We start from the raw sequence: 26551 nt of genomic DNA, 5'->3' as shown, positions 1-26551 counted from the left end.
TGGAGGAAGGAAATATTATATTCTTGGAACTCTACAAATCACATTGAATTTGTTAAAAATAATTAAAAATTAAAGTTAATTTTTAAAAACAAAATAATGTGAAAACTATATTAAAATACATTCACTACTATGAATAAGCCCCTATAATCCAAAAGTTGTACTTCAGAAATTTATATTTATTAAATAAAAGTTTAAAAAAATGCAAAAAACAAAAACCAAAAAAAAAAAGAAATGTGTTTCAATCAGTGAGAAAGCATGCGTAGCATGAAGCAACCTATGAACATTTTTTGAAAATTGAAGAAAGTTTTAACTTATGATATAATTATGCAAGAAATAGTGTATGACCATAGGCAGGAAATGTAATTTATTAAGCTTCAAGTATGCTTTCAAAAATTTCATGAAGCAACACACACCAACCAAAATGACTACTGATTTAAATTTTGTTCTGAGATTTTCAAGATGCACTTTTATTTTCATCTTGTGAAGTTTAAGCTGCAGGAACAGCTTAGAAAAGATAGATTTTAGGTAAGAAAAATAATTTCATTCAAATAAAATCTGCCAACATGAGAGATAAGTTGCTTTCACAATCACAGACATAGAAAGAGAGTTGAGAGGTGTTATGTGCACTGTTGATTTGTATGAGGGGAGAAGTTCACCATTTGGCTTGCTCTACTGTTCTACAAATCAAGGTAACTCAGAAAGTTCTAAATCATGATACAAATCTTTATGTGTACCATTTCATCAGTACTATGTGTTATAAGGTTATTTGCGGACTTCCAAGCATGTCAGAGTGTATTCTACATGGACACAACAGGGTGAGACCTCTCAAGAACTTGGAACTGAGTAGAATGGGTTGACCTCTCAGTATTACAAGGGGGCTTACACTGATAGCTGCAAGAGCAATTGACAAAATCAATGTTTACTTATAAAACTGGATCCCAAGAATGTGAAAATATCATCAATGGAAACACAGAATATCCAGATTCACATGACCACACATTAACAACGCCCAGATAAATACTTTCTGGGAGAAAATGATGCCAATTTGATCTTCATTTTTGCTATGATGAGCACAGATGCATTTGACCATCGCTTCTCAAACTTTAGTGTGCATTCAAATCAGGAGGATGATTGACTGAAAGCACAGAGTATTGTGAGCATTGCCACAGCTCCTGATTCAGTAGGCTTGCAAATGTACAGTTTCAATAATTTTCTGCACAATGCTGGTCAACTTTCCTGATCCTAGACCACACTTCCAGAACCACTACATCAAACCTACAGAACCTGCTGCTATTAAACACTTAAATCAAGTAAATGCATCTCAAGTCAATTTTTCCTTGTCCCCAGGAACCTAAAGAAACTAACTTGACAAAAGGCCAAAGTAAGCCATCATTTGCATTTATGCTTAATGCTATAAGTTGATAATTTGTTTTTCTGGATTTCTACATCAGTATTCTGTGAGCAGGGACATATATAGGTTTTATTTGACATGAATTTATGCATTTTGGCAGGGAGAACTCAAAGAAAAATAATATACAATTTTGAATAAAATCTTAAGTGTGAAGGTATCACTATAGAAAATAAAGCACAAATAATAAATTGAAAAATCTTACAAGCATCACAATATCCAGAAAATCAATGGTCTAATGTCTGTCTCCATACATTTTCTCTCTGCTCTCTACTCACACTACAAGTTCCACATGTTGTGTGCACTACAGCACACATTCATGTTGCCTTACAGCCTTTAGACTTCAGCATGCACTTCATCACGAAGTTAAGACATTCAGTGTAGTAGTTACAATATAGCTTGAAGCTACTTAGCTTGTAATAAAAATATAGAAGAGGTGACAAGCCACTCAACTATGAACCCACTGTATCAGACTAAATAAACTCCCACCCTAGCTTCTCCTTAATTGCATTCTCAAAATATCTGAATTACACAATACCAATGGGGTGTTAAAATGAAAGAGACCATAGACTTAACGTAGTTCTAATAAGCACAAGCAAAACATGTAGTCATGTGAACCCATTATTAGATTCCCATCCATGGACTTACAGTTGCCCACATTACTTAGGCAGAGTGAAGCTTGAGCTAAGACTCTCAGCAAATTCATGATGAGAAAGGAAAGAAACGTCATAATTAGGTCTAGATGCTCAGAGAGTTCCAGCAGCTGAGATTTCAAAGCTGAGGGTTGGAGATGACCAGCGTGGACTCAACAAGATCAGCACCATGCTTTTAGCCCACCAACAGCACACCCCATATCACCAAGCACTACATGCTTGCATTTGTACAAGTGCCACCAATCTTTGCTATTCTGTAAGTAGAACATCTTCCAGTCGGGCCTTTCTCTTCTACATCTTGACTGCCTTTTGAATGTGAGCAATGAAGTTAGAGGAAACACCATGAAGACACAAAGAAAATCAAAAGTGCCTTCTGAAAGTGAGTTCCATGGCAGTAGGTAGGTTGGAAGATATGCAAGTTATGGAATCAGATTACCTGGACTGGAAGCTTTGCTCCCTTCTGATCAGCTGGGAATTGTTGGCATGTTAGTCCCACTAACCATGCATTTATTCAACCAAAAAACAAGAATAAGAACAGTTCCTCTTCAAAGAGTTGTCATAAGGAATAAGTAAGTTAATTATTGCAATGCTGTCACAACGGTGTCTGCCACATGTTAATAACGCAATAGAAGCTACTATTATTATTTAGAAAGTAAAAGACATTTTAAAATGTGATTGCAAAGCAGAGCAGAGAAGATTTTTGGATTTATTTCCACTCTCCTTTTTTAATACTAAAATTAGCATCCTTCCAAGTCCAGTTCCTGGGTAACTGCTGTTGCTATTCTAGGCCATCTGTGATCTTGAGTAGCACCAAGTTTGGCATTTCCAAACCATGCTAGGTCCCGTCACAACTCTTAGTGATCTGTTGTCTGTTTATTTGCAGAATTGGTCATAATTTGGTCCTTTTTGTATAAAGTGTCTACATTAGCTCTTAAAACTCTACAGTTGTCTACTGGGGCGCCAGCATTTGGATGGGTGTTATAACACTACATTTTCTCTTCATTACAAGTCCTAAAAATAGGGTGCAACTGACTAACGTTTTCAGCCTTCACAGCAAGATTTGGTTTGTCAGGAAATGGTGTGGGAGTAGTTCTCATATGCACTGAAGGTGCAAAGTGCAAAACAAAAATAACTCAACAAGAGTTTAACAGCCCTTCTTTATGTACGTTATTTACAAAGGCCACAATCTGGAGCTCCAGGCAGAGCCTTGGGAAGCTCAGGAGACCCTTCTGGAACAGGAAAAACTGCCAATACAGATTACACAAACGGGAATATGAGATGAAGAAAAAAAGGTTCATTTTGTTATCTCTGTCCTCTTCATCACTACAGTATTCACGTCGGTTGCAGCATCAATAAGACTTTGATTTTAGTTAAATGTGGAAGAAATCTTCAATAATAGAATGTATAAAATCATTGAGAAACCCCTAAACTATTGCTGATTTCATTTTTATGTGTACAGTTTTCCCCAACCTCTCTAGTGGATGACTACTTTTCTAGTGGATGCCCTATTTTCTCATATGAAATAAGACATGCTATATTAGTGAAACTTAATTGCATTTTCACTTTCTGTGGCTTCATAATATTTATTTGAAAATATGTTGCAAACATTGAGCCACTTCAAAATTATTATTACTAGCCTTCAATGGAATTCAAAATATAGGCAAGATGCAGGAGAAAAACAATTGTCTTCATAATATGAATTCAATAAGGAAAACAGCAAGCCATGGTGCTTGCTGCATCCCTTAATCCCACTCTTATAGACATCATTTTCTTGATTAAGTAAACATCTCAGATGAACATAATTAAATCATTTTTACTGCTTCTCCCCCTCTGCATTGCTGTTAGTCTTTCTATCACCAACTTAGAAGAAAATTCTTGCACATTGCATGGCATTGGGGATGAATTCTTTATTTTCACGCCAATGAAATATTGTCACAAACACCTTGTTCAGGCAAAAGGAGATTTAGAATAGCTTTGCTTTATCACAGCTTGCAATGTACTTTTGGAGTTAATAGACTCACACAGATGAAATAACCAGAGATTTCCCCCTTTGCATCTTTTCAGGGACTTTCTCATCAAAAGTTTTTCAGTTTTACAGTGTGGAAAACTTTCTCTTTGTACTTAAAAATCAGAGAGAGAAAAACACACGCTATTTTATTTGAGAAGCAAAGAAGATGATGGATTAAAGCAGATGTAGAGTGTTTGCAGTTATATAAGACTATTAGGGACCCTGCTTGTTCTGGTTTTTGTAATTTGTCCATGTCCTACTTTATATAACTCAATCCATTGTGAGCCAAACATGAAATAAGCGAATACAGTATTCCATATTTCACTTTGTCAGCAAATTAAAAAAGTGTAGAACAAACACAATAGTCATCATGAATACAGAACGAAGCATTTTTCAAATCCCAGAGACCTGTAAGGAACAGAAGGTTAAGGAGATTTTTTTTTAACAATGAGCAGATGTGTTTGTTGCTGTTGATGGACAAGCTTATCCATTTACTTCAATTAATAACAAGAGCGAGCACATCAATACGTAAGCTTGTCCTGATGCCCGGATTTTTTTCCAATTTGACAGGTAATAGTGGGGCTGGGAAAATGTCACAACAATTTAGTCCTGCCTCACTGGCTTTAACTACTTCAGTGACAATGAGAATGCATCTTGCTATGATTCCTTATGATTCATCATTATGCTGCATCTGTCACCTCTTACCAGGGCTTAGGATCTGACAATTAATGGTTTAAAATCAAATCCTTTCATGGCTTATTCATTCGGGCACTAAGTAAAATCAAGTTAAAATATTTATGAACAGTATGAAAATGTGGAAACTTTCTTTAGGAACCTGTCTTTTCACATTGAGTCATAAATGAAACCAACTATGTTTGACAAAGAAAGGCCGTTCCATCATACGGCCAAGCTACTAAACCCTCCCCATGTTATAAAAGATCTTTTCTAAAATATAACAGATTTTGTCAGAGAAATTCAAGTGGTTTTTAAAAAGCCCATGATTTCACAAATTTTAGCATATGAGAGCAAATTATGCCTCCAGCTAAACTGACAATAGATATCGAAATATAATACCATCAGAAAATCAAGCCAGTTGGCTGGCCCAATAAATAAGTGCTTTCCTTTAAACAGTGAAACTTGAATGATTAGTAATTGTAAGGAAGGGTGAGGAGGGAGTTGACAATTTTTACAGAAAAAGAAAAGCCAATTTATGCTACTCCACTGGTGAAGGCATTAGTGTAGGCACCTGCCTCTCCTGCTCCACAGAGGAGTGACAGAACATAGAGAACATTCAGAGTGCATGGACAAAGCAACCTATTCTGCAGAGCAAGAATGGCATTCTGTTCATATCTGTATCTCTACAGCATCTAGGACAACCCTGTCACACAGCAAAAACACAACTAATGTTTCCCAGCAAGCAAGCAACAGCCTTCTGGGACACTCCCTGCACTCCAGCTATTAGAATGTCTCCAGCAATAGAGGTGCTCAATGTAAGGTTGATAGGTAGCTTGGAGGAGAGCCTCCCTTAGCTCTCCTCAATACTCATCTTCCCACCCTGCTATCACCTCTATGATGGTCTCCTGGGACCCCTGAGCACCCCTAAAAGGAATTTCACATTCTCTTTTATGGTAGCAAGCGTACATAACTTTAATACATCATTTACTATTCATATTTTAGTAATTTTCTTGTCTGAAACAATTTTGCAACTTGAAACACTTTCACTTACTTATTTGGGAATCTTTAGTAAATGCTTCAAGTATGTTTGAGTTATGTTGAATTGTTGATGCTGGGTTTAAATCCCTTGGATAATCCTATCACAGCAGAGGTATAAGATTCAGTTACAAGCAGGAAGGACAAAACAGTGAAAAGAACAGTGGTTGATTGAATTATGTTCTACCTATTTTGTATTCTCCCACACCCAAGAAATCAAATGCTAAAATCCTAAACCCTACCATCACAATTGAAAATACACTCTTTGTAGATGTAATAAAGTAAAAATAAGGTCATTTTAGTGGGACTTAATCCAATATGGCTAGTGTCCTTATAAGAGAGGAAAATTTGGAAATAAATATATACAAAGGGAAGAGGCCCAAGTCAATGAGAGAGGCCTGGAGCATATTTTTGCATCCCAGCCCTCAGAAGGAACAAATTCTGACAAGATCTTCATTTTATCCACAGCATTATGCAACAATAAATTTCAATTAAGCCACTCAGTGTGTGATGCTTTGTTGTAGCAGCCTTAGCAAACTAATACAAGCATTTAACTCCTTTGCCCACTAAGACTAGAAAGTATTTTGTAACATCATTGTGTCATTGTCCCAGAAGGGAGATTACATAAGCATTTGTATAGGGCCTCTGCAGAGTATTATAAAACAGAAAAACTTGCATTCTTTCCTCCTATAGAAAAAAAAATGTTATCTTCCTGCTATTACCATCCTGCCCTTGCTCAGTGCTCAAATGCTTTGTGTAATATGAAAATGGATCTTCAAGTCGGATGGGAAATTACATTTGCTATAATCAATCAGCCTGCTCTGAAAAACAGATTATTAAAAATGCCTTCATTTGATTACCTGGGTGGAAATATAAATGGAAAATAACAATTCTAAGTGCAGTGTAAGTATTGATAATGTGAAGACTAGAGGAACTGGAGTCATTCCTAACCTTAATAAATTTTTGAGCTATATTAATGCCTACAATAAGACAGGTTTGTTAGAGTAACTATGATTTACTTAGGTTTATCAACACAATGACTATAAGCTAAACTACAGGGTCTGTTACTTCCTGAAATGAAAATATAGACAAAGAAACAAAGGGCAGGCATGTTTATGAAGATAGTGTATGAGGTAGAGTAGGAGAAACAGGGTGCACAAATGCTTATTTTAAATTATCCATCCTAAGAAATTGAGATAAAATATATTAAAAAGGCAGTGTCACTTGAATATTAATCTTTGATCCATTTTGCAGTTTTGTTTTTAAAGGTTTTAACTGATTTCAGGCTCAGATTCTAGAAGACTTGTTTTCTTTCTATCAAAATCCTGTTCCCATTCTGGGGGCGGGGGTGGGTACGAAGGAACATGAGTAAGAAAATATAGAAAGCTGTATCAGGGACACAGTAGAATTCTTGGCTTTAAGATAGCTCATATGAACCTGTAATAATAAACCCAAAGAATCACAAGTATCAGATTGTATTTCACTGGAAGAAACAGTTCTGAAATGTACACCCTGTTCTGCGTTACCTGTGAAGGGCCCAGTATACCAATATGTGCTTTTCAGTCATTCATTATAGCTGTTTTGTCATTCCAAGATAAGCCTTCACTCAAGAAAAAAAAACAAAAACAAACAAACAAACAAAAAAACAGGAAAATAAAGATGGTTAAGAAACATCTCTATGAAAATTTATAAGAGAATCAAACACAATATACTTAAAACACTCATTCAGTGAAAAAGTAAAATAATGAAACCTTGTGCTACCTTGTTTCTGGTTCCAGAAACACATTCTAATTAACTCAGCAAATACTTATTGATCATTGAACTATTTTAGTATATGTTTTGTCATGTATTCTGTTTGCATTTATTTGCAAATATACTACATACACCCTTATTTTATTCTGAAATGGGTGCAAATTCGTATTTTTTTCTTGGAAAAATATGTTAGTTTTTTTAAAAAAGCTGTGCTTCAAACTATTTTGTGTATTTCAGAAGTCAATCCTAATCCATTTCCTCAGTGAATAAAATAACTGTGAAGAGTTCCTATTTCTCATTACTTCATCCCAAAAAAGGAATAAGAGAATGAAAAAAATATTAATGTTCAGAAACTGGTGTTGTGGCACAGCAAGTTAAGCTGTGGCTTTGTGATGTCAGCATCCTATATTGGATGTTAGTTCGAATACTGGCTGTGGCATGTCAAATCCGTCTCCCTACTAATGTGCCTAGGAAAGTACTGGGTGATGGTCCAAGTACTTGGGTCCTTGCCACCCATGTGGGAGACTCAGATGGAGCTTCAGGCTCCTGGCTTTAGTCTGGGCCAGCCAGTTGTTGAGGCCATTCGTGGAGTGAACCAGCATATGGAAGATTTCTCTTTCTGCCATTCAAATAAATAGATCATTAAAAACAATAATGTGCAGAGAGTATGACCACTATAATTAAAATTTCCTTTGCGATCTTTCCTTCATTACTTAAATTTCCATGTCTGTAAAGAATTATCTTTAATACACTTCTCTATAAAGACAATGGGTTAAACCAGTGGCAGCTGTGGGGCTTGAATTGTTGTTTACTTCTGTAATGGATCAACCCAAACACTCACTATTTCACTCCTATACCTGGATAGTGGAGATGTACAACACAACCATGCAGATGGGAGTCTCCTGCTTCAGCTAAGTTCCCCACATTACTAGAGCTGTGTCTACAAGTCCTTTATCAGATACCTCCCCCTGCTCCCATAGATTTTTTGAAGATTTTCCTTTTCTTCACAGAACTCCTTTCTATTCTCATGTGAAATTAACTCCACTTTCATGGGGGAAAAAATCAAGACCTTCAGCAAGTGAAATTGAATTTCTTTAGGCAATATATGAAAGGAAATATATATCTGTATGAATTTTTCTTCCATTTTGAAGATGTTCGAGACAAATATACCTCAAGCACAAAGATTGAGAGCTTGGAGGACTAAGGAAAACTGCTGTACCCATGATTATAATTAAGAATAGTAAAGCTGAAGCAATCCAGACTAAAATCAGGAAGAGGTAATAGGCACAAAGGGTGAGTCCAGCGAAAACCAGGCTCCAGATGTGTCCTCCCAACAGGGTCACACATAGAGGCTTTTAATTCTATCAGTAATGACATAGGGCAACACATGTGAAATACTTCCAACTGAGGAAGCTTATCTGAGCTTGGGTCTCTTAGGTTTTTATTGGTCTCTATTGTAATGACTTGAACCTCTAAGTGACTGATCCACCACAACTATTCAAAGTCTGGATCAAAATCAGGTGTATTCCATAAATAACATTATCAGGATAATGCTCATTATCTGTTCAAATTAGTACTGTCTGGCCAGCATATACAAAAACACACTATCAGGCAGAATACCTGTCTCCTAACATGGTAAAAGTCATCTCCTTGAAGCTGGCTAAGGGTCAGTGCTGAAGATAGACCATTATTTGCAATGTGCAGGATTTAAAAATCCAGGTCTGCTGAGTTAACCCTTTGCTGCCTAGTCTCTTCTCCAGTTCCAATCCCAGTGTTATCACACCTCTGTTAAAGACTGCTATAGTTTGAGTATGGATCAAATGTGCCCTCCTCCCTGAGCTTCACATGTTAAAGGCTTGGTTTACAGGGTGCTGGAATTCAAAGGTGGAGAACATTGAAGAGGCAGAGCCTAGAGGGTAGTTGTTCACTCTTTGGGAACCTGCTCTCAGGTCATTGTCATGCACTCGCTCTCGATCTCTCTCTCTCTCTCTCTCTCCCCTTCTCTCTCTCTCTCTCTTTTTAAGATTTATTTATTTATTTGAAAGAGAGCTATAGAGAGGCAGAGGCAGAGGCAGAGGCAGAGGCAGAAAGAGAGGTCTTCCATCTGTTGGTTCACTCCCCACATGGCTGCAATGGCCAGAGCTGGGCTAGTCCGAAGCCAGGAGCAAGGAGCTTCTCCCATGTCTCCCCTGTGGGTACAGGGGTCCAAGCACTTGGGACATCTCCTACTGCTTTCCCAACCATAGCAGAGAGCTGGATCAGAAGTGGAACAGCTAGGGCTCGAATTGTTGCTCGTAGGAGATGCCAGCACCGCAGGCAGTGACTTTACCCGCTATGCCATAGCACCAGCCCCCATGCAATCACTTGAGTTCTCATGATAGGGCTGTTATTAAAAAAAAGTTAGTCTGGCCCCATCTAGCTCTATCTCTGCTTCCTGGCTCACTGTGTGCTGTTTCTTTGGCACACTCTATCAGAATTTAGACTTTGAAATTTAGACTTTGAAACTTCAAAACTGTGGGCTAAATAAATCGTACTTTACTTCATAAATAGCCTGTCTCAAGTATTTTGTGATAATAACAGAAAGCTGTATAATACAAAGGCTAATATTTCCTCCTGTGCCTTGGAACACTCATTTCTTGTTGCTATTCATGTACTTTATTCTATCAATCATTCTTCTATTCATTTCTATTGTCAAAACATGCTTAATCTCTTCTATTTAAAAAGTAACTGCACATGATATTTGTCTTTCTGGACAAATATCAGATGTTTTCTCTGGTTTGTGGTAGCTAATAAAGTATTAAAAATGTACAGTATATGAATGAAATTGACATCTTGACATTTGCCTTGTGTTGATAGTCCTTGCTTATATTCCTTCTGAACAATAATATTTCTACTTTTTACTTGCTTATTTAGTGGAGCATTAAGCCTTTGACTATAAAGTAAATTAAAAATATGTTATCACAATAATAAAAAAGAAAGACTTGAATGGGGAAGAAGGGATTGGGGTATCACTATATTCTTAGAATTATATCTTTGAACTGCATGAAATCTGCCATCTATATTGAAATATATCACTGTAATTATATAAAATGTAAAAAATAACAGCAGAGAATTCTAGTTCTACCAAGGAAGAGTGATTTCATTCATTCTCTGCTCCCTCCCCCCATTTAACTAAACACCTTTGGAAAAGAAAAACTAGCAAACTAGCATTAATAAGCTCTGAAAAGTGGAAATAAGTTGCTCGATGCCTAGAGACCATGAGACTTTTAGAATGGTGTATCAGTGAGCCCTCTGAGTTTTCTTATTTCTTCTCATGCATCCTACAACCATGAACAGGATCAGGAAAAAAAAAAGTTTCCAAGAAATGTTTGTTCTTCTTAGCAGCAGGAGTGAGAAAAGGGTGGTCCAACAGAAGCCATTTTTGACAGTGCCTGTTCTACTCCAAGTAAACACAGTGAACAAAACTGTAAAGCTGCACCAACTCTGCTCTCAGGCTTTCAGAACTGAGCTGAAAGTTTATGTTCCATCCCATTTCCCAGCCATCGGGAATAGGTTGCGGATCTCCAGTTCCCGCTACGTGGTGTCCATATAACCAAACAGCGAGTTAATCTTCTGAGCCTGCCTGGAAGAAGCAGGCATTATTTCTATTCCCCCTCCAGTTGATGTCAATGTGAGCAAGCAGACAGCTGAATGTCCATTCTCATCCCCAGGGATCACTGCAAAAATCCAGGGAAGAGTTAATCTTCCACCTGCCATAGCAACAAAGAGATATAGTGGGTCATGGAAGTCATGACTAACTCTTGATTGGACATGTAACCTAAAACAGTTGGACACAAGGGCCAAGCAAGAATTGACTTCATTTCACTAACTGATACTGTCCATCCCCTCCTGTAATAATGGGCTGAATACCGGGCCCCAAACATGTCCATATGCATATATTAGCATGTGTGAATTTTGCTTTCTATGGCAAAGGAGTCTTTGCACAGGCATAATTAAGGTGAAAGACCTTGTGATGAGGATATCACCCTGTTACTCAGTTACCCAATCTCTTTAAAAGTAGAGAACCCTTTTTAGTTGCAAAAGACAAGAAAGATAGCACCAAGAAAAGGACTTGGTCTTCCATAGCTGGCTTTGAAGAAGGAGAAAGGTCCAGAACCATGAGTCAAATTATGCAGGGCATCTCTAGAAGCTAAAACAGGCAAGGAAATTAGCCCATTGAAGGCAATATAACCTTGCCAAAGCCTTGGTTTTAGTCCAGGGGAACTGTTAAAATTATGGCCTAAAAAATTGTAACATAATAAATCTGGCTTGATTTTATCCACTGAGAATGTGATAATTTGTTGAAGTATCAATAGAGAATTAACGTATCTCTCACCCTGGCAGTAGGGATCATCAGTTAACTCCTGTTTCAGAGTCAACATGACAAAGTAAACTGAAGTCCCATCTGATATTGAAAAGATATCAGTTGGGCTAGCGTTGTGGTGCAATGGGTTAAGCCACAGTTTGTGATGCCCATGTTCCAAATCTGAGTTCTGCTTGTAGGCCCCAGCTACTCCACTTCAAATCCAACTTCCTGCTAACCCACCTAGGAAGGCAACAGAGGATGATCCCTGTTCTTGTGTCCCTGTCACCCACATGTGGGACGAGGATGGAGATCCTGGGTCCTGTCCTTCTCCTGGCCTAGCCTCGGCTATTGTAGCCATTTGGAAGTGAACTAGCAAATGAAATATTTCTCTTTCTCTCTCTCTCTCTTACCCTCCACCATTTACTTCTGCCACTCTGCTAAATGATTTTTTTTAATTTATTTATTTTGACAGGCAGAGTGGATAGTGAGAGAGAGAGACAGAGAGAAAGGTCTTCCTTTTTGCCGTTGGTTCACCCTCCAGTGGCCGCTGCGGCCGGCGTACCGCACTGATCCGAAGGCAGGAGCCAGGTGCTTCTCCTGGTCTCCCATGCGGGTGCAGGGCCCATGGACTTGGGCCATCCTCCACTGCCTCCCCGGGCCATTGCAGAGAGCTGGCCTGGAAGAGGGGCAACCGGGATAGAATCCAGCGCCCCGACCGGGACTAGAACCCGGTGTGCTGGCGCCACAAGGCGGAGGATTAGCCTGTTGAGCCACGGTGCCGGCCTAAATGATTTTTTTTTTTTTTTAAGACAAGTTATCAGCAATGCCAAGGAGGGAGCCACATTTACAATCCACCCATCTGCAAGGCAGCAATTAGGGTTGATGTTCCAGGGTGGTATCAACAGGGCCTACAGGAAAGGTGAACATGGGCACCCACCTGACCTTCATGTGAAACTCAATACAGGGACTGACTAAAAAGATTAGTTATAATCTAGAGTCTTCTGACATAATATCCAAACTATTCAAGACAAAATCAAAGATTTATCCAAAAATTAGGAAAACACTAAATTATTGACTGTAGGTTTCTAATAAGAAATCATAGAAACCAAAAGAAAATGGTACAATTTTTCAGTACTTTAAAGGACTGTCAACCAGAGGGAGCAGAGCTGTGGCACAGTACATTAGACCACCACCTGCAGTGCTGGCATCCCAGGGTGGCACCAGTTTCAGTGGCTGCTCCACTTCTTATCTACCTCCCTGCTAATGCCCCTGAAAGCAGGGGAGAATGGCCCAAGTACTTGGGCCCCTGCATCCACACAGGAGATCCCAAAGAAGCTCCTGCCTCCTGGCTTTGGTGTGGTCCACTTTTGGTCAGCCCTTTGGGGAGTAAGCCAGCAGATGAAGGATTCTCCCTCTGTCACTCTCTCTCTCCATTTCTCCATCTCTCTAATGCTGACTTTAAATAAATAAATAAAATCTTTTAAAAAAAAACAATAAAACAGAATTTTTGTATCTGCTGATGTAGAATGAAAACAAAGGCATTCTCAGAAGAAAGGGAATTAAATAATTTGTTGTTTACAAATCTTATCTTGTAGAAATCATAAAGGGCCGGCGCCGTGGCTTAACAGGCTAATCCTCCACCTTGCAGCACCGGCGCACCGGGTTCTAGTCCCGGTTGGGGTGCCGGATTCTATCCCGGTTGCCCCTCTTCCAGGCCAGCTCTCTGCTATGGCCCGGGAAGCAGTGGAGGATGGCCCAAGTCCATGGGCCCTGCACCCACATGGGAGACCAGGAGAAGCACCTGGCTCCCGGCTTCGGATGAGCGCGATGCGCCGTCCGCAGCTGCCATTGGAGGGTGAACCAACGGCAAAAAAAAGGAAGACCTTTCTCTTTGTCTCTCTCTCTCTCTCACTATCCACTCTGCCTGTCAAAAAAAAAAAAAAAAAAAAAAAAAAAAAAAAAAAAAAAAAAAAAAAAAAAGAAATCATAAAGAACATTGTTTGAATAGAAAGAAAATAAAAACAAAAGAAAGATTGAACTCCAGAAAGTAGGAAAAAATCCTCCAAAATAGGTAAAAAAAATGGGAAATATACTTGACTACCTTATAGTGAGTTTCTTAAATCACACTTGATTATTAAAACAGAAATTACAAGTCTGATGTGGTGCCTAATGTATATAGAGGAAGTATTTTAGACAATTATCCTTCACTGTGAATTTTTTATTTAATTATTTTAATTACTTGAGGTACTCAGAGAGATATTCCATCTGCTGCTTCATTCTGCAAATGCTTGCAACAAAGGCAGCTGAGGCAGGAACTTGATGTAATTCTCCACGTAGATGGCAGGGAACCAAGCACTTGAGCTATAACCTGTTGCTTCCCAGGGTCCACATTAGCAGGAAGAAATTGGATGTGGAGATGGAACTCAAACCCAGGCACTCTGGTATGGAATGCAGGTGTCCCAAATGGTATCTTACCTGCTGTGCCATAACTCACCCCAAGATAATTACATTTTAAAGGGGATGGGTAGAACAAAGTTTCTATGTTTCATTGAAAGATACTTACATATATGCATGTATATAGAGTATTCCCTAGAAAAATTGCTAAGAAATATATACAAAACTATATAGGCAAAATATTATAATTAAGTCAAGGTGAAATTATTCAAAATTTAAAAAAAAACAACCCACAGTAAGAAACATGAAACAGAAAAGTGAAAAGCAGAAGAAATAAAATGAAAGCAAATAATAAAATAGCAGACCTAAGATCTGACATATAAATGATTACTTTAGATGTAAATGGTCTAAATATACCAGGTAAAAGGAAAAAAATTATCAGGGTAGATTTTTTTAATACAAAAAGCTCACATCAAATAAATACCTTAGGAAGGCTGAACATAAAAGGCTAGGCAAAAACAAAAAGTGCAAAAAGTAGCAGTAACAATATAAATGCCAAATAAATTAGTCTTCAGAACAAAAACAATCACATAATTATAAAAGAATCAATCTTTTAGAAAGACAAAAAATCACACAATATATATTCCCCAAACACTATCTTAAGTTATATTGATCAACAGATTGAGAGGAATGAATGGAAAAATACAAATCCAAAATTACAGGTGAAGATGCCAATACCCTCTTTCAATAATGAACAAAATAACTAGCAGAATATAATTAACATGAACAATATGAACTATTTCAGCAACATGAGCAATTAACAGTACATAATTGACATACTGGCATGTAGAGTGTACTATCCAAAATCAGCAGAAAACAAATTTTTTCAAGATTCCATAGAACATTTAGCAAAATAAGTCATAAAAAACAAAACATTTCAATAAATTAAAACAAAATCAATCATACAGAGTATATACTCTGCTCATCACAGAATCAAACCATAAATCAATAGAACAATAGCAGAAAAATCTTTAAACATTTAGAAATTAAATAGGAAAGCTGTAGATAATCTGTGAATCAAAAATGACTTAGATGCTTAAAAATAAATAGATTGAACGAAAATAAAAATAAAATATATCTAAATATGTGGTAGACAGCTAAGGAAGAAGAAAGCAAGATTTGTAGCACTAAATGCTTGCTTGCATGGAAAACAGGAAAGGGGCAGGCATTGTGGCGCAGTTGGTAAAACCACCAGCTGTGACACTGGCATTCAGATGGACACCACCAGCTGCTCCACTTGCAATCCAACTCCCTGCTAATAGCCTGGGAAAGACAGAAGTGTTCTTACCTCTGCAAACCCATTGAGAGACCCAGAGGAAGTATTTTTCCCTTGCTTTAAATAAATCCTCTTCTCCCTTCACATCTTTATGCCTCCTCTTTCACAGGTGGAGGGAAGAATTTGGAATAAACCCAGCTAGGAATCCCACTGTCCACAACACTATCTAGAATATATGAAGAACTTGAAAAACTCAGCAGCTAAAAAAGACAGATTATAAAATGGGTAAAAATCATAAATAATCATTTTCTCAAGTGAATATACAAATGTCAAATGAGCTCATGAAAGATGTTCAATATTATCCGCCTTTACAGGAATGCAAATTAAGAATACAATGTCCACCACACATCATTTGAACAGTGAAAATAAAAAGTAATGAAAATGCTAAATCCTGGCAATGATGCAGAGAAACTAGATTACTCATTTATTCTTGATAGGAATGTAAAATACAATAGCCATTGAGAAAGAAAGTCAGTGGTTTCTTATGCAGGTAAACACAAAACTACCATATGACCCAGAAATTTTGTTCTTGGACATTTATCAAAGAGAAATGAAAATTTAGGTTCACACAAAAACCAATGCATGAATATTTCTAGTAGCTTAATTTTTAATAGACAAACCTGGAAAAAACTTCAATTGTCTTTCAGAGAATGAGTATATACAAACTGTGGTACATTCAAGTATGGAATAGTAATCATTGATGAAAAATGGGTTATTTATATACTTAAACACTTGGATGGATTTTTCAGGGGACTACATTAATAAGTAAAGCAAATCACAATGATCTGATACTGTATGATTCCATTAATACTATATTTTTTAAAATGATGTAATTATAGAAAAGGATAGTAAACTAAAAATGATCAGAGATGAAGGTGTGGGGTTTGGGTGTGGCTATAAAAAGGCAACATGAAAGATCCTTATGTGGAACTGGCTCATATATTGATTAGATCAAAATCTTGATTGCTTTAGCATGGTATAGTTTCAGAAGATTCAGGGAAACTAAGTGAAAAGTTTATGGGACTGTTACATTTTACTTTTTTAGCACTGCATGTGAATCTATAATTTTCTCAAATAAGATTTGTTTAAAATAGTAATTATAGGGCCAGTTCCGTGGCTCACTTGGTTAATCCTCCGCCTGCGGCACTGGCATCCCATATGGGTGCCAGGTTCTAGCCCCAGTTGCTCCTCTTCCAGTCCAACTCTCTGCCGGGAGGGCAGTGGAGGATGGCCCAAGTGCTTGGGCCCCTGCACCCTCATGGGAGACCGGGAAGAAGCACCTGGCTCCTGGCTTCGGATCAGCACAGTGCTGGCCATGGAGGCCATTTGGGGAGTGAACCAACGGAAGGAAGACATTTCTCTCTGTCTCTTTCTCTCACTGTCTATAACTCTACCTGTCAAATAAATATATAATTAAAAATAATAAGTAAAATAGTAATTATAAAATAAATCTTCATTGATTTCATATTTTCCTCTAGTTGCTATATTGTTAATAATACAGTTATTGTTAGCTTAGACCCATAGCATTCAAGCCATTAACCTTACCAACTTATTGAAACAACTCTGTAATTACTAGTTAGCTCCACATCTGAAATTCAAAGATGCATATCAGTCTTTTTCCTCCTGGGCCCTCTATGGCATTGGTGAGAACTCCAGATGAAAAGTTTCTTGGCTTTTGATGTCCATGGATTTATTTTCCTCATGTTCAGTTTTCTCCTTAGAAAGCTCTTTCTCCTGTATTTTCAAATCTTAGCATTCCCTGATGTTACATGCTCCTTGCTCCCCTTTTCACAGCCTCCATGTAATGTGTGAATGACTTTACCTATCCTGGTGATTTGAACTATTTCCAGATTGATGACTCTCAAATTTGCCTCCTTCCCTCAAGTTGACTGAGCTGCTTACCAGATATTTCTCACCGGCTTTTCCTATGCATCTGAGCTTCAGCAGGTGTCACCTAATCTCATCCTATTTTTATGTACCAGGAAGTCATCCAATGCTCTGCTAAATCCAGTTTTCCCTAACTCAAAAACCAACCTTCTCTAACCTGCTTTTTCTCATTCATGTCTGTCTAAAATCAATCTCATTTTAGGGATTCCTTAAGACTTGGGGAATCCCTACCTTACTTTTATTTAAATGTTGCCACTTTTCCTCCATTTCCCAGGTTTCGTGGCCAGGATCATTCAACAGTTTAACTTCCCTGGAATTACTCTGATTTTTTCAAATATTTCCTCTCATCTGCAACCAATGATTTCCCAAAGCCAAATCAGATCACATCATAGTATTATCTTACACATTTCAATGACTTCCTGTTGTATTCAGAGAAAGTTCATATTTCCACGGCTGGTATCCAAGACTTTTGTAATGTATCTCCTGGTATCTAGCCTGGTCTCAGTTCCTAAACATTCCTTCTCTCCTCAGCATAAGTCATACAGCTTCAGTACATCTTTTCTACCTCCAGACTTTCGTGTTTTTGTTCCCTCTACTATATACAAATTTCTTTCTATACCTACAAATTCATATTTATTCTGCATACACCTCATATATCATCTTTCTAAAGAGGCCGTCTTCCTTTTATTTAGATATCCCTCCTCCGTGTTTCTGTGAACATGCTGTATTAATTTCCTAGCCTGGTACAACAAAGTACCATAAACTGAAAGACTAAAATAACAGAAATCCATCAAGGTGTCAGCAAGACCATGCTCTCTCTTAAGACTCTTTGGAAAATCCTCTTTTTTTCTTCCCTTTAGGGTGTTGTCAGAAATCTGGTTTTCCTTGGCTGACAGGTGTGTCACTACTTGCATCACCATGTGACCTTCCCCACTGTATGTTTGTGTCCAAATTTTTCTTCCCTTATAAGGACATGAATCAGATCATATTTAGGGCCCACCATAATCCTGTGCTACTTCACCTTAATTTGATTGTGTTTGCAAAGAGGGTCACGTACACAGGCTCTATGGGTACATGAATTTTGAGGGGATGCTATTCAATTTATTAACAGTTTAGTGTGATTTTCCTGTCTATATTAAAGTGTGAGCTAAATGAATACTGAATTCCTGAGGGTAAAAGCTATATTGGCTATTTATCCTTTCTGCTCTTGCAACATTATATCTCATAAATAAGATTTTCTCTTTAAATAAGAGATTCCATTTCATTAATACTCTGATCCTAATTAGGTGGCTAACTAATTCATCCATATATGAGAAAGGGAGGTAGACATGGTCAGGAATTAAATGTATAGCACTAACCCTGTCCCAATGGCTTTAAAGATATCAGATAAAAGGGGGTAACAATGACAGTTTCAGGGAATCTTCTGTTACCCTTGAAGGTCTCCTTTGCTATCACCCAGACTGATGAGATCTCCCAGTTACACACCTCCGTTTGTGCCAACCTTCCTGAAACATGTAGAATCACATTAAAGCTATGCTGTTATTCTTTTATCTCTAGTGTTAACCTGCATGAGTTCTTTCTATTGCTCTTCCAGCCCCTGGGCACTATATTGGCTTTTACCTCTGATGTCTTCCCTCTACATGGGCTGGGCTGACCTTGAAATGAATGACTGCTGTGTTCTTTCTACCAATACTACCAACAGACAAAATGGATGACTCCCCTGATAATGAATTCTAGTACCATGCTTTGGCTCCAATCTAATACATATCCAATGGAAACTTATACTTCCTCCTAGGTTGTACTAGACTGTTACCATGGAAAAGGTTACATCAGAGCTTTAGCACCACAGTGTAGAAAACAATTCTCCACTGATTCCCCAAATGGCCACTGGTCCTGGACACTTTCAAATGACATCTTTCACATTTTGGCCCTTGAATTACTCATCAGTAAATGGAGTGAGTAAAGTTTGTCATCTAAATATAGTATCATGGCTGGAAATAAATGTGTCATTCAGTCAGTTTAAGTGTGTTCATTCAATGCTGAATTAATACTCTTTTGGTTATCTGGCATAATGTATCTGCACATACATATCTGTATAACAAATATAACCTTACCTATTTGAAAGACTCGAATAATCTGTGATTCCTGCATGAATGATAACTAAATATAGTGCATCACGTGACTTGGCATTAAAATTATCTGCATTTGAGAGAACAAGGAAGGATTTTACCTTGAAGATGATTTGCATATATTTGTGCATCTTTTTCCCCAATTATTTTAAATTTAAAATATTTTAAAATATAACTTAAAAATCTTTGTTGAACAATAATTGCATTTATTTCTGGAGTACACTGTCACATTTCCATATACATTTCAGCTCTTCTTTTTTATTTGTTCAGAAAATATACAATAGGTTACTATGAACTACAGTGATTCCACTTTGTTGTGTAACACTGAGAACTTATTCCTTATATCTAACAGAGATTTAGTGCACATTATCCAAACTCCTTCTATCCCTTCCTAACTCTCCTAGATTCTACATTATGTTCAGATGGACTTTTTTAGCCTCCTCAGATGACAGAAAACATGTGGTGTTTTTGTCTCTCTTTCTTTCTCTTATTCCATAAGTTCTATCCCTTTAACTGCAAATGGCAGTATTTCATTTATTTATGATTGAATAATATTCCATTGTGCACATGTGCTAAATTTTCCTTATCCATTCATTTGTTGATGAACATTTTGGTTGATTCTGTATCTTGGCTATTATGAATAATGCTGAAATAAACATGGTGATACAGGTATCTCTTTGGTATAATATCATTTGTTTTGGATATATACCCAGTAGTAGGATCACTGGATTATATGGTAGTTGCATTTCTAGTTTTTTAAGGGATCTCCACACTGTTGATCTGTAGTGGCAGTGCTAATTTACAACCCTATCAATGTTGTACAAAAGATCCTCTTTCTTTAAATCATTTTCAGCATTATCTATTTTTTTCTTTTTGATAATGGCAATTCTAATAGGAATGAAGTGAAAATCTAAATGTGGTTTTAGTTTGTGTTTCCCTGATGGCTAGCAGTATTGAACATTTTCTTTATATTCTTATTAGCTATTTGTATTTCCTTGTTTGAGAAACATCTAATCAGATCCATTGCCCATTTCTTAACTGGATTTTTGTTTAGTTTAGGTTTTTTTTTGTGTGTGTGTACTCTGTGTGTTACTCTTTGGGCACATATATAGATTGCAGACAATTTCCCCCATTTTGTCAGTTGTCTCATCACTCTGATCATTGTTTCCTTATTGTCCAGAAGTTTTTAGTTTAACATGATCTAATCTGTTAGGTTGTGTTCTCATCTTCTGTGCTTTGGGGGTTTATTATTTACTTTTTTGAAAGAGCAATGGAGAGAGGGAAAAGCAGAGAGAGAGAGAGAGAGAGAGAGAGAGAGATCTTCCATCTGCTGGCCTGATTAGCTGCAATGGTCAGCGATGGGCCAGACTCAAGCCAGAAACTCCATCCTGGTCTCTCATATGGGTGGTAGGAGCCCAAGAACTTAGCCCATCTTGCTTTTTCCTCCTAGAAAGCTAGAGCAGCTGGGACTCAAACCAGCACTCCACTATGGGATGACAGCATTACAAGGGGCAGTGTAACCCATTGAGCTACAACATGACTCAACTTTAAAGATCTCATCCAAGAAAAACTTTGCCTACACCAACATCTTGAATTGTTTCCCCTAAGTTCTTTTCTAGCAATGTCAAAGTTTCAGGTTTTCTATTTAGGTCTTTGAACCATGTTGAGCTGATATTTTAGAAGACAGAGGTTAAGGATCTAATGCTGTCTTCTATAGCATTTATAGAAGAGGCAGTCTTTTTCCAACATGTTTTCATAGCAACTTTCTTAAAAATCAATTTGCTATATGTACATGGATTCATTGATGTGTTCTCTACCCTGTTTTTTCAATATATGTTGGTTTTTATGGCAGTACTACATTGTTTTTATTAAAATAACTTTGTAGAAGTCTTTGAAGTCATGAATCCCTCAACTTTATTAGCACTGCTTATATTAGCATCATCATCATCATCACCTCCACATCACTTTGGCTATTCTGAACATTTTGTAGTTTCATTTGGATTTTATGATTGTACTTTTTCTTTCTAAAGAGAATGTCATTGGTACTTTGATTGAGGTTGTATGACAACAGTACATTGCTTTGGGTAGTACAGAATTTTAAGAATATTAATTTTTCCATTCTATGAACATGGAATATATTTACATTTTTGTTTGCACTCATTGATTTCTTTCATTGTTATTTTTTTAACTTTTATTTAATGAATATAAATTTCCAGTATACAGCTTATGGATTACAATGGCTTCCCCCTCCCATAACTTCCATCCCACCTGCAACCCTCCCCTCTCCCGCTACCTCTCCCCTTCCATTTGCATCAAGATTCATTTTCAATTCTCTTTATATACAGAAGATCAATTTAGTATAAAGATTTCAACAGTTTGCACCCACATAGAAACACAAAGTGAAACATACTGTTTGAGTACTAGTTATAGCATTAAATCACAATGGACAGCACATTAAGGACAGAGATCCCACATGAGGAGCAAGTGCACAGTGGCTCCTGTTGTTGACCCAACAAATTGACACTCTAGTTTATGGCACCAGTAACCACCCTAGGCTGTGGTCATGAGTTGCCAAGGCTATGGAAGCCTTCCAAGTTTGCCGACTCTGATCATATTTAGACAAGGTCATAAAAGGCAAAGTGAGGATAGTAACCAATGATCCTAAGAGTGGCATTTACCAGGTTTGAACAATTATACAGCATTAAGTGGGGAAGAGGACCATCAGTACACACAGGTTGGGAGTAGAGCCATTGGTGGTAGAGTAGAGGTTATGATTACAAAGGAATGAGGCCCAAGTGCACTAGACAGGGTCTAGAACAAAGGACAGAGTCATTATTAGAGGAGCTAAGAAAGGTGCTGTCTAAGCTACAATTAAGTTTTCTGATTGAGAGGCAAATAGAACCTGATAGAAGGGGCTTGATAATAATCTGGTGGGCTTTAGGCCTTGTAAGTTAAGAGGCCCAGACCTACCTATCTCTTCACATGGGGTATATCCTAAGGGAGGTGTGAAGCTCCTAGGGGAAGGCACTCTGTTGACTTTCATTACCTGGCTGGCCTGGGAGGAGAGCTGGCCAGGTAAAGGCAGGGGGCATCTCTAACAAGGAATTTACAGTTCTGCCTGCAATGTTGCTGACCCTACTTGACCATCCCCTCAGCTGCAGTGGTCACTTTGGAAGTTGGGCTGAGTGAAGGGCTTTTCAGCTTAGAGCCAATAAGATCTGTGGCTCTGACCTGGGCATCCTTCGACTCCAGGGCAGGTCCATTTCCAGTGACCCAACTCTTGGCAGAGCTGCCAGGGCTCTTCACAAGCTGACTTCTGCTGAAGCCCAGGCTTACCACATTGAAAGTCACTGCAGTGGACTGGCCTGTTGGGTCTCCTTGAGGGCAGATCACTGTACAGATCAGCCATTAATAGGCCTGCCACCCATTGCTTCTGATGCCGAGCTTTCTTTTCCTCCTGGTTTGTGTTAAAGCAGACCAGAGGATGCAAGTCAAGGGAGTGCCCGTGTCCCATCTCTAATCTTCGGTGGCCTGAACTACAAGTCTATAGTCACAGGCATGTTCCGTAGTAGATTTTCTAAGGTAGACAATGCCCATGAGGAAAATTATATTCTCACTTTAAAACTTTCTTTCCCTTTGGTCTGAAAGGGAGGTTTTTTCTACTTGCTGTATACTTCGCTGATGGCGAAGAGAATCTAGCTATGAGATTATTATTTAAGTTCTTATTTTGGCTATGCTATTACAGAAAAATGTTAGCCATCTCTTTTATAAGGTCTAAAGATTAAATTGTGCATCCTACAGATTCCTTCATAATAGAATTAGTTTCCTACCTTGAAGAGAATAGAGAAATGAAAGAACAAGTTGGGCTTAGAATAGAGAAATGAGGGAGCAAGTCCTAGATTGCTTGCTGACATTAGCAATATCACATGAATACTTAGCAAACAGTTTCAACCATTAGATAACAACTTAAGAAAACATTTACCAGAAAGTCCAATGCCTTCTATAAATTTTAAGAATCATGTATTTGAAAACACCTCTTAAATATCTAACATGGTGTAGTTTGTTTAACCAGTAAACTTAAGCACAACCATATAAAATGTTTTAGTTTCTTTCTACCAACAAGTTTAAAACATATGATACACAGATTCAGGTCACACAAATTAAAATGTATCTTTGATTGATTTTAGCAGCTTAAATTTATGGACAATCTTATCTATAAGCCATTTAAAATAAAACTCCCCATGTGGACATACAATATGTACACACATATAACATAGCATAATAGACCAATATAGCAATTTTAATAATAGCTTTTAAAATCTTTAACTCTTTTTGTAGATTGCCAATTGATTTGAATTGCTTTTTGTTTTTAGTAACCTCAGTTAACCATACTTTCTCTCAGTTGGTACTGTTAATACATTATTGGCTTCATCTGTTTACAGAGCCATCCCAAAGTACTGAATACAATAGAAGTGGCTGGAAAAAGTCCATAGGAACCTATAGGAGGACAGCTAAACACAGAACCAACAACGCTTTAGTTTTATGAGCAGCAAATCATACATAACTGTGGATGACAAAAGACTTTAAGTCGCCATGTTTAAAATTATAAACTCATCAACCAACAAGAGGTTGCTTACTTCACAGTATTTTTGAAAGCACCTGTAGGATTTTACAAGTATTTAACCCTCTAGGCCTCTGGGACTTTCTCATTAAGATAACTATCATGTCTAGTAACACAAGATCATTAGACTTTTTATTTCTCAAACATTTGTATTAATAGCATTTTCCATTATAGAAACTTAAAGTCTGGTACCACATCACATCTTGACAGTCCTTCTAATATAATCCAAATAGCCTGATTAGTTGGTGTCTCTATAAGATGAGAGACATAGGTCCTTCGATTTTTTCAGTTGGGCCCAAACTGGAAAAACCAAAGTCCAGGATTTACTGGAAATTTTAGAGACCAGATTGTTTGAAACTTTGATTTTTTGAATGCCTGTCAAGAATGCCAAGAAGGCTCAAAATGCAAAATATCTGGTTGAAATAAGATTCCTTAAAATCATGACATAACATAGACCAAATCTGATCACTGTTACAAGGTGATTATTCAAATCTTTGAAAATAAGCACATATTTAAATAACCCATAGCTCTGAATAAAAATTCAGCTGTTTTTGAACAATTAGAATTTAACAGACATCAAGAGAGCATAATCGATTACTTTAACACATTGCTTTAACAGAGCATCAGAATTTAATTCTATGTCAAAGAGAAATTGAGCTTCCTGTGATCTTTTGCTGTGAGGTTTCCTTCCTTTACCTTCTTTCATATTGGTGACCATGTTTTTGTGTTTCTGTGTGTAACACATCTTTAAGCATCTTTTGCAGGGCAGGATGAGTGGCAACAAATTCTTTCAGTTTCTGTTTGCTATGAAAAGTCTTAATTTCACCTTCATTCACAAATGAGAGCTTTGCAGGATATAATATTCTGGGCTGGCAGTTTTTCTCTCTTAGTACCTGGGCTATGTCTCGCCATTCCCTTCTAGCTTGTAGGGTTTCTGATGAGAAGTCTGCTGTGAGTCTAATTGGAGATCCTCTAAGAGTAATCTGACGTTTCTCTCTTGCACATTTTAGAATCTTTTCTTTATGTTTCACTGTGGTGAGTTTGATTACAACATGTCGTGGTGAGGATCTCTTTTGGTCATGTTTATTAGGGGTTCTATAAGCTTCCTGTACTAAGATGCCTCTGTCCTTCTCCAAACCTGGGAAATTTTCTGCTAGTATCTCACTGAAAATGCCTTCTAATCCTTTCTCCCTCTCCATGCCTTCAGGGACTCCTAGGACCCGAATGTTGGGTTTTTTAATAGTATCCTGTAGATTCCCGACAATATTTTTTAGATTTCTAATTTCTTCTTCTTTTCTTTGGTTTGCCTGTTTCCTTTCTTGTTCTCTGTCTTCTAAGTCTGATATTCTCTCTTCTGCTTCGCCCATTCTGTTTTTAAGGCTCTCATTATTGTGGAGATATTTCACTTTTTTGGTTAAATTTATTAAAAATACTATTTGTAGCTATCACTAATAGGATTATTCTCTTATTTTGTCTTTCAGCAAGTTTGTCATTGTTATATAAAAAAGCTATTGCTTTTAGAATGTTGATTTTATATAAAGAAGCTGTAGTATACTCTATTTTCAGTTCTAACAGATTTTTTTCTGTGTGGAATTTTAAGTTTTCCATGTATAAAACCTTGCCATTGGTAAACATGCTTATTTTGACTTCCTCTTTTTACTTCTCTTCGCTAATTAATTTTGCTAAGATTTCCAATAGTATGTTAAATTAAAGTGGTAAAATGGACATTCTTGTTTTGTTATAGACCCAGATCCATTCAATATAAAACTGGTTTGGGGTTTGAAATATATAACCTTTATTATTTGTTGGTATGTTTCTTCTGTATCTAATTTGTTGAGTTCTGAATATAAAGAGATGCTGAACTTTATCAAATGCTTTTTTGTCATCTATTGAGATGATCATGTGATTTTTGTTTTTCCTTCTATTGAAACTTATTACACTTATTTGTGAATGTTGGACCATCCTTGCATTACTGTAATAAATTTAACTTGATTATGTCATATGATCATTTAGATGTGTTATTTCATGTGGTTTTCTACTCTTATTGAAAGTGTATAAATCCATGTTCAGCGAAGTCATCAGTCTATAGTTTTCTTTTTGTGTTGTCATCTTGGTTCAGTGTTAGCGCAATGCCAGCCTTATGAAAACAGTGTGTCAGAATTCCATCTTTTATGATTCTTTGAAATAGTCTGAGAACTACTGGAATTAGATCTTTGAATCAGCTGTAAATTCATCAAGTCATGGATATTTCTTTGATGGGAGTCTTTCAATTGTTGGTTGTTGATCTGTTTAAATGTTCTGTATCTTC

The sequence above is a fragment of the Lepus europaeus genome, chromosome 4 (assembly GCF_033115175.1).
Source record: "Lepus europaeus isolate LE1 chromosome 4, mLepTim1.pri, whole genome shotgun sequence".
Taxonomy (NCBI): Eukaryota; Metazoa; Chordata; class Mammalia; order Lagomorpha; family Leporidae; genus Lepus; species Lepus europaeus.
This window is presented reverse-complemented; position numbering follows the sequence as displayed.